Here is a 10,927-nt window from a genome sequence, read left to right as displayed (position 1 = left end):
TTTTCTTTTTTGACACTTGTAGTTTGTTCCCAAATCAAATTGATTTTGCGATGGTGTTGTCCGGGTCAATGAGTTCACACCTGAAAACTTTTTTTTTTTTTTAATTCATAATGAGTTTGGATTTCATGTTTCAGCTGGCGTTCTGTGTTCGGCGTTTGAAAGGTGGGTTCCACGGCAATTATGCACACATAATACCGTTCATATTTAAACTTAGATTATATATTTTGTTGGGTTCTACGCAGCACTATTTATATATAAAAATTATTTTACTACAGTATTTTTAGTAATAAATTTTTAGTTTTCAGCAAATAAGCGGTATCTAAAAAGACCCTCAAAAGAAGTTTTTTTTTTTCTCCCCTTTTTTGGGTTTTGTGTGTTTTTTTCAAGGAATGATCTTAAAACATTTTTAATTCAAAAGAATTTTTATAATTTGTTCCCAAATCAAATCAGATTGATTTTTGCCTTCATAGGCGTGGAGTTGATGAGTTTATATGGGAGACTTTATTTTTTTAATAAAAAATACAACAATCCAAAAGAAACAATTTTTTTTGGTTTTCTGTGTTTTTTTTTAGGGTTGGTTAATAAGTTAACAGATGTCCTTAGGGCATTTGTTAATAAACTATTTTAAGAAAGTTTTGATGTCATTTTCATAAAAAAAAAAAATGAAAAGTTTTCAAAAAAAATAATTATTTTTTCTAAAAATATTTCCTAAGCCACGGCCTTAAGGAATTTGTTAATTTTTATTTCTATTTTTTTTTTGAAGAGATAAATTGTCATATTTTATTGAGTTGCTTGAAGTAATTTATAAGAGAAATAATATGCTCACAATATTTTTCACGATAAATCTGAAGGGATAGACTATTGTTGGTGTGTAAAAGAAAAAAAAAAAAGATATTAGTGATAAGTCAAGACTATAATCAGTAATATTACTCAATTATAATCTGGGGTGAAAAATAATTTTTTTTTCTTCTTATTTTTTGTGTTGATAAGAAAGAGATTGCTATATTTTTTGATAATCAAAGAGATTGCTATTTTTTTTGTGCTGCTTATGGGATTTTTTTTAATATGGTTTTGATCTTTGTTAAATATAAATAAATTGCTTTAGATTCTCAAAAAAAAATGCTTCATTTATTGAGTTAATGTCAATTTTTGAATTTAACCGTGATCTTTGTTTGAAATTTTGGTTTAGAAAAAAATAGATGAAAATTTTATGATGTTGGTTTGTGACCTTCGGTTATTGTGAATCGGTATTTGGGTATTTTATAAACTAGAGAATTAGTTCAGGTTTTTATAAATTGAACAATAAAAAAAAAAAATATCAAGATTGCACTCATTTCATTCTATATATTTGTATAAAACAAGGTGATAACTTATGATAGCCGGAATTGTATGAATTGGGTTTGATTAGATTATATGAATGTGTTGGCCATGTATGTGCTAAATCTCAAATTGAGTGTTTACTAAGTTATATAAGCAATTACAAAAAATCTTAAATATAACACTCTTTTTTAATCGGTATTAGAGTTTTTTTTTTCCACGTTATATATATATTTTTAACATAAGTGCTTGCTAAATATAGAGTTTTTTTCTTTTCATTTAGATGGGATTATGTCTCGTTGCATGCATGACCACCTATTTATTACAGGCGGTGTTTCCTCAATAACCACACAATGTGATCTTCCACATGCTGATCAGAGCCAACAAATTGACAGACATTTTATTACTAGCCTTGTTCACATGACATATTCATGCACACCAAGAGTTTCCTCGTGCCATAGATTAAATGTCTCAGTACATTAGTGTTCTGCTCTTCTCATTGTAGCAAGAGAAATAATCACCACCGCACACCCTACTCCACAAGTATAAGTGCTTGTGGAGTGTGAGAAGTAAGGGTTAAGGTTCAAGTTTCTAGGAGGAAGCTTCACACATATATACACTTAAATTATGGTAGAATAGAATTTTATCTTGTATAAAAAAAAAAAAAAATAATCACCTTCTTGCTTGCTGATATATATATACACCCTCCAAATAATGCAATTATTTATTTGGTTTGCTATATACGGTATTTCAATTATTTCCACAAGCTACAAGCTATAGTAATGAGTAATTTTAGATCAAACTCAATCCTTTCGACAAGCAACATCCTATGAGTATAAGTATTAGTGATGTTAAAAAGTTATATTGCTATTTTTAACACCACCATAGACAAATTTATAGCTACATTGGTGGAGCCAAAACCAAATAATTTGGCTCCATAGCTACAGTGCATAGCCACTTTTGGCAGTGCACCGTAGCTCCATAGGTAATATATATATTAAATTGCATGTTTACATTGTTTTATATTAAGTATATTATTACTACCGCACACCCTTAGTGTGATGGTCACTCTACAAGTATAAATCCTTGTGGGGGACAAGGGCCGGGATTCAAGTTTCTAGAAGGGAGCTTTCACGCACATATACACTTAAATTAGGCTAGAGTAAAATATATATCTTGTATAAAAAAATATATATTATTTTATTCACATATTCATACTTCTTTGTAGTGAATATATTATTTTATTGTGTTGTCTATATTATTTTATAGTGTTGTTTTTTGTATATATTAAAAAGATTCAAAAAGTTAGTTATTGTCTTTTTTATTATAAAAATACCCCTAATTTAATTAACTCATCATTATTTCATGGGATTAAAATAGTAAATTAAAAATATTCCTATAAAATAAAAACTACCCACGTCCCTTACTTACTCCTATATATGAAAAAAAAAAATTCCTATTAAAAAGTTCTTTCCTACTTCCACCACCCCATGTTCTTATAACTTAAAAATTAAAAATAAATTTAAAAAAAAAACTACCCACAATTCCTATAAAAAAAAAAACTACCCATTCCCACGTTATATCAAAAAAAAAAAAAAAAAATTCCACTACCCTCGTCACGTTAAAAAAAAAAAAAAAAAGTCTCATTGTACACATGAAGCACATATGATGAGGCTAGTATTTTTTTATTCTGTTGAAAGCTAAAATAAAACCACTGATGTTAGGTGTTTTATAAAGTGAGAAGATAAGATAGATAAAGTAATTTTTTATGGAGCCATATTGCTAAATTTATGGCTCCATGTGAGTGTTAAAACAAGTCTAAAAAGAACAAAATTTAGCTATAAAATTGATTGTAGCCTTAAGCTACAATTTTACTCAATATCTTTTTATTAGAGGTGAATTTTGACAAATCTACCATTGTATTACATCTTCTTTTTATATCCTCCATATTTGCAAAATTTCTAAAAAATTAAAGATCAATAGCTATGTTATCAATAAATTGTTTAAATTACAAGTTTTTGTAATTTAAAATTATGCATAAAATATAATCTTATAAATCATATAGTAAATAATATTCGATTAACACAAAATTTGACATATTTAGATTTCAAAAATTCAGATATAGGAACACATAATAGGGCTCATTAAGCTTTAGATTACACCTCTTCCACTGTTCAATCTGTTTCACACGTCCTGTGCCATTTTAAAACTCCAAAAAATTTGTTCTGAAGTCTGTTAATGGAACCAAATTATGTCATATGACTTGTAATCTCCTAATCGTTGTTTTATTTCCTTTAGTTAGTTAGTTGGTTAAGATAAGAATGAGATAGTTAGGGATTAAGCACATATAGCTCATTCACAAAGTATATGTTAAATTAACTAGCCAATTATCTTAAGCTATGTTTACAGATTGTTATGTCATATAAATGTCCCTTCTCATTTGCTATATCTTTATTAATTTTTCTTCAGGCATGATTATACTCATTAGGATACTTTGGATGAGCTCTACCTCATGGCTCATGGGGAAGGAAGACCTCTTGTATCAGGCCACTTCTCCATTGACAATTTCTTTCAATTGTTTTTTTTTTTTTTGGTTTCTTTCTGTTTGTACATGAGCGCGGGGGTTAAAATAGGTGCAAAATTAAAAAAAAAAATTATAACATAAATATCTAGAGATTTAAACTCTAAATATTTTTTTTTGAAAATATAAAGAAATATTAACCGTTTAAACTATAACGATCTTATTTCAAGCTAGTTTTTGTTGTTTGCAAGACACCCGATTAATTGCCTATTTTAAAATGTTAGTTGATTGTATTGGAGATTAGTATATAAATTAGAAAGAAATAATTCAAGGAAAAGAAATTATATCCTTTTTTTCTCATATTAATTAGGAAAAATAAAACATTTATATCTCTTCCTTGTCTCCACTTTGGAATAGTCAAACATAATATTATTAAAGAATTTTGAACATTTTATATATAAAAAGGGATAATATAGCATCAACTTTTATCTTTTTTTTTTATATTTATTTATCTTGCCTCCGAGGCAAAATAACTTAAAGAAAAACTATATTTTTTTTTCAATTATTAAAAAGAAAAACTATCCTTTGAAATATCATAGTTTAGAAAGGAAGAAGATTCCTTACCCGTAGCTTTTTTTGGTCATACCATATCAGTTCATTCAGCACACATATTAAACACATTATGGGCAGTGCTTTCTACGCTCCATGAATTTGAGTGGGCATCTTTTATTTTTTATATTTTTCTATAGCATGTGGTCTGGCCCATGAAATGGTCGCCTTTGTCGAGATTTTACCCGGGCTGGACTGGACAATTATTTCTTTTAAAAATTTTTTTTTTTTGGCAGACCGTTTAATTTGTTGACCAAAACTTTAGATTCTAAGACTCATGTCTTTGACTTCGTTTAGACATAAATTATCTATGTACATTTGCATAGAAATTAAGGTTTCTACATGTTAGTCTTTGTCCTTAAGGCTATGGTTGGTTGCACCTAGGAAAAGGAAAGGGAAATGAAAATATCAAGGGAATGGAAAGGAAAAAAAGAAAACAAAGTCTTGACTTTATTTGGTTTTCAAAGAGAATGTAAAGGAAAATATTTGTTTTACTTTTATAGCCTTGATTATATGATTTGTAATGTGAATAGAAGGGCATATTAGTAATTTTATAATAAAAAGTTAAAATAACCTCTTTTTTTTTTTTTCCTAGTCATTTGGGATGAGAGTAAGTTTGGTAGCATAACTATTTCCACAACTTTGTCACAACTTGTTTAACTTGTGAACGGTAAAATTATAGATCTATATAGACTCATCAATTTTTTTTTCCTATCACTTACAACTCGCTAATATGACAAGTTATAGCTAAAGTTGTAAAAATTGTTATAATAGTAAACTTACTCTTTGGGATGATAACAAAATGGTTGGGCCCCACGGAAATTTAATCACTCCAAATCAACTCACTTTTCTATTCTCTCGTCTAACCAAACAAGGAAAATGACTTCCCTTATCTCATTTTCTTTTATGTTTTCTCACCTTCCCCCCCCCCCCTCCCCCCAAACATAGCATAATTGCTATTATGGTGTCTTCAACAAAAATATTCAAAATGTTTAATTCTCTTCCAACTATGGATTTATTAAAAATTGAAAAAAGAAATAAAAAGAAAAGTTTACCCATAACATACAATCCAATGCAATGGTCCATGTGCATATTTTAAATATAACCAGAAATACCTTTTAGAGGGACGATTAAAAAAAACCAAGGGGTTGTTTTTGTTTGTTTCTGTAAACAAATGTTAATAGGACAGCGTTAGGTTTAACCAATTGGTTATGGAAGGTGCAACAATGCCATTATCTCTCCTATCTTCATAGGCAGACTCCTTGCCTAATGAAACCTAACCATTGTGCTCCTAACAACACTCGGTACACAGATGATCTCATTGTGAAGAACATTAATTTTTTACTTAGTTTTCAAATTTGGGACTAATAAGCCGGTGAGATGACTACATAAATAAGAAATTTAATTGTAACTACAATGTGAGCATGCCAAAGAAATGGTGAATTTTGATTGCTATTTAAAAAAAAAAAATTTTGAGTGCAAGATTGTTGTATTATTTTGATTGATTGATTATTATTATTTTTTTTTTTCTGAGATAGAAATCATACTTTAGTTTAATCTAATTATATATGTGCATGAAGCTCTTTTTTAGAGACTTTGAGCCAGACCCTTGCCCCCTACTTCACAAAAAATTGTACTTGTAGAGTTACAATTACTCCAAGGGTGCTTTAATGAGATATTTGCCGTGCTTTCGAAAGGAATTAGCTTAGTCGTTTATTCTTAAATAGCATTCTAAATACTAAGTGGGTTCCAATTAGTTCAACTGGTAAAGTTTCTGAGGGTTGAATTAGAGATATGCGGTTTAATTTCCATCTACACCAAAAACTAATTAGTGTTTTGGTCTGATAATAAAGAGCTATCATTAGGAGTAGACGCCATAGGTTGAAACTCTCTCTAAAAAAAAAAAAGCATTCTAAATACCAATTATGCAGCATCTTATAATTAAAAAAATTATTCATTTTTTCACAACTTAAGATTTTTTTTTTTAGGAATAGTTACAACTTATGACGTTTACTTTTAGTAATTGTTATTTTTTTATTATTGTTTTTTATCATCAGACGAAGACACTAATTAGTTTTTGATGATGAGAATAGTACCTAGAATGAAAGAATCTCTAATAGACAATGCTAGCATTGAGGCAGTTCCAATTGGGTAAGTAAAGCAAGGTCATTAAAGAATTTCACAAATCTAAATCTAAAATTATATATCATAATTGAAACACGATTTAAGGAAAATAGATCCTCCAAAAGATTGATGCTTGTCTGCAGATCTTTGCTCCATTGATGATGATTGATGCAAAACACTATGTAGAGGGATGAAGATGTTTGAGAAAGAATCATATGAAAACTATGGTGATTTTTGTTTGTGAGTGAGTACGTTGGATGCCAGTGGATCAGCAAGTGCCAGACCTAACATGTGCAGCCATGGTACAAACTTGCCACATCCTCCCTAAAAGTTTCCTAGCACTTAGAAAACTCTGACTAATTAATTAAGATAAATACATTATCTAAAAGATAGAAATAATTATCTTAAAATAATTAATAGGATGACATTAACCACATGATTTTTTTTAAAGTGTTTCAACTTATGGCGTTTGCTCCTGATGATACTCTTTATCATTAAACTAAGACACTAATTGGTTTTGGTATAAGCGGGGATTGAACCCTAGATCACTTATTCAACCATCAGAGCACCTAGAAAACTCTAACTAATTAATTAAGATAAATACATTATCTAAAAGATAGAAATAATTATCTTAAAATAATTAATAGGATGACATTACCCACATGAATTTTTTTTTTTAAGGGTTTCAACTAATGGCATATGCTCCTGATGATACTCTTTGTCATTAAACTAAGACACTAATTGGTTTTGGTGTAAGCGGGGATTAAACCCTAAATCTCTTATTCAACCATCAGAGACTTTACCAATTGAGCTAACTGGTACTCACTACCCACATTAAATTATTTAGTGCTTACGGCTTGTATGTCTATCATAATTTAAATCACTAACCGATATGATTTAATCTTTCTATGTAATTTTAATTAATATTTTTAGGACCAATCACAATAACCTAAGATAATTCCATGCATGTATGTGCATGGTTAGATCATGAATCAATTAATCAGATTTAAGCTCTTATAAAGCAATGATTCGGGCCTGTTCTGAGCATAAAAACAAACCAATTTACCCTTAATTGCTTTATAAATACTTTTGATATGAATTATAGGGTGAAATTTACTACTATGTATCTTTGGTGTGATGGTCATTCTACAAGTATAAGTGCTTGTGGGATGTGAGGGGCAAGAGCCGGTTCTCAAGTATTTGGAGGAAACTTCACACACATATACTTTAATTAGGTTAGAGTAAAATTCTATCTCAAAATTAGGTCAAGTTCATTTATATAATTTTCACTTACGCTTCATTTTCTAAGTCACTTTTATCTCACTTTTTAATGAATAAGTTAATAAAAACTAAGCTAACAATAAATAAACTCATCAAACACACAATTTTTATTTCCACATTTTACTTTTTACCACATGTTAAGGTGTGATGTTATGATTGGAGTAATGTTACTTTACATGAGCTCATTACTAAAACCATTTTAGTATGCATAATATGTCACGTCAATAGTTGTGAAAAAAATTATATAAAATTTTATATCGCTTAGAAAAAAGAATTCGAAGTTTATGTTTGGTTGGGGTGGAAATGGAGATGATGGAAAATGAGAGATGAAAAATGGAGAGGAAAATGTGATTTTTCCATTGTTTGGTTTGAATGAAAAGGAAGATGAAAGAAAAGCCCGCTATTTTTTTCCTTCAAATTAAAAAGAAAAGAGGAAAGAAAATGGTATTAAGAAGAAGAGTAAAAATTAACTTCACTTTTCCATCACTCTACTTCTAACTCATAATAGTAATCTGCTCTCTATCATTGCACATCTCTTAACCAGAGTTGGATCTATACTAAAAGCAAATTATGCAGTTGTCTAAGGCTCCAAGTAGAAGAAAGGCCCTTAAATTTTAACCAATATGATTAATTTTTTTTTCATTATAATAGTATTAATTAAGCCCAAATTTAGCCAATAAATAAAATAATATTTTTTTATCAAATGAAAAACAAGAAAAAAGAGAGAGAAATGCTACATCCACAACATTTTTACAATAAATTCTAAGTGGTAGGTTGTTACAAGCTACTATTGATGACAAAAAATTAATTTCAGTGATGAGTTTAAATTAGAACCAGTAACAACTTAACACTTAAGATTTGTTGTGAAAATATAGTGAATGTAACACTGAAAAAAAATAGCAATACACAAAATAATTCACAACATTTTTCACAAGTTGAGTTGACAAACTTTTACTAGTTCTTATCTAAGTCTATCACTAACATTACTTTTTTATTTACCACTATCAATCTACCATATCAATAGATGTCAAAAGTTTTGACAAATTTTTTGTCGATAAACTTTGTAAAAAAAAAAAAAAAACATGGTTTATGTTAATTAGTAGTAATTTTGCATCTAAAACAAGATAATAGGGTTTAAGTAATATTTAACTTTAAAAAAAGTCATATTTAAATTTATAAAATGCCTCAATTTTAGTTTTTACCTTAGACCCCAAATGTATTAAGCCACCCCTGCTCCTAACCAAACACAGATGATGAAAATCACATATATTTTCTATTCTCCTACTTTTTTATTGTTCTAACATTTTTTTATTTTTCCACTTTTCCATTCTTGCAATCAAATAGAGTCAAATTTATTTGGTGAACCTTGTATGTTTTGTTTTGTTTTGTTTTTTCTCTTTGGAATAAGAAAGTTCAATAAGAAATTTAACTCAAATAAACTCTATAACTTACTCTTTTGAATTGTTCATACAGTGGAAAAACTTTTAGGCAAGGAAGTGGATATAATCTACCAATCGGGGCAACTGGCTTTAAACCCTTGAATCTTGGATAGGGTAGAAGTTTTAAGTTGAAAAAGTCAGAGCCCCAGCTCTTGAATCTTGCATGGAGTTAATGAGGACGTTTGGATAGCATGTTTGTGCGTCCACGTCCACGTCTGGCCGCCTTTTTTCTTTTTTTTTTTTTTTCAAGCGCATCTGTCACTGTTCATTGGCCATGAACAGTATTTTTTACACATTAAAAAATTATTTTGCTAAAGTATTTTTAATTTTCAGTCTTCAGTAATAAGTTCTATCTAAACAGACCCAATTTTAAGTTGAAAAGTGAACCCAACCCTTGGACCTTGTGTAGAGTAAAAGTTTTAGTTTGAAATTAAAACAATGACTACACTTTCTGATTCGTGGTTTGAAGTGTGACTATATGAGGGTATTATATATTAATTAATGTTACAATTTTTTTAAGCATGTTTTATCAATTGTGATGTATCAACGACGAACTGAGACCAATTAGATTCACACAAATTTTCAATATGATTCTATCATGTATGATTTATTTATGATGACTAGTCGTCATTAGAATCTTATAAGGCGTGGTCTCTCTATGCAACAACCAATAGATCTCAAAAGGTTGTGAGAGAGAGAGAGACAGAGAGAGAGAGAGATACCATGCATTCAATGGTCTATAAAAGGTTAGTATGTACTATGTAGTCAGCTTAATTTCTTGATATGGTGAGTAGTGAGACACCCACAAATGGCTGTGAAATCAGTAATTATGATTAATTTCTTACTTCTATGGCTCACATATGGATTAGCAGAAGAACCACCTATTGCACAACCGGGTTGTAAAGCTCAATGTGGACATCTCAGAGTTCCACACCCCTTTGGAATGGACTCTTCCCATTGTTACATGGATGACTGGTTCTAAATCGTTTGCAATAGAACTGGAGCCTTCTTGAAGAAAATTAACATGGAGGTGCTGGAAATCACTATTACAAGTGGTAACGGAGCCGGAGACAATACAGTTCGTGTCACAAATTCAATAATCGATTCGAATTCGAGTTGTGTGACTGTGAGCAATGAAGGAGGTATGACCATTAAAGGAAGTCCTTTTGTGTTCTCCGACTTTATGAGCACATTCGTTTCTGTTGGTTTCAAAAATTGGGCAACAGTGGCTAAAACTGATGCTATGGTTGTTGGATGCAAATCACATTGTAACAACACAAGCTCGATAAATAAAGAATAGCAACGCCACAAATGTTTGGGCCTCAACTGTTGCCAAACCACAATCCCTTCAGGGCTACAAGAGTTTAATGTCGATTTTAGAGATATAGATAACAATTCAAGTAGAGATGATGATGAGGAACTCCATGGGTATTGCAATAAGTTTGCTTTCTTAGTAGACGAAAAATAGTTTCTGTCACAAGTTATAATCAGTCCCTTTTCTGTGGAGAGAATGAAAATGAATTTTCCTATGGTGCTGGAGTGGTGGATATATAACTGGACCAAAAAATTCGCGTACGATGCTTGAATCCTTCAACAATAGAAAGAATTTTTATTGTGAAATTTACCCTAGCAATAA

Source organism: Castanea sativa, chromosome 11 (assembly GCF_040712315.1).
Source record: "Castanea sativa cultivar Marrone di Chiusa Pesio chromosome 11, ASM4071231v1".
NCBI classification, from domain to species: Eukaryota; Viridiplantae; Streptophyta; class Magnoliopsida; order Fagales; family Fagaceae; genus Castanea; species Castanea sativa.
This window is presented reverse-complemented; position numbering follows the sequence as displayed.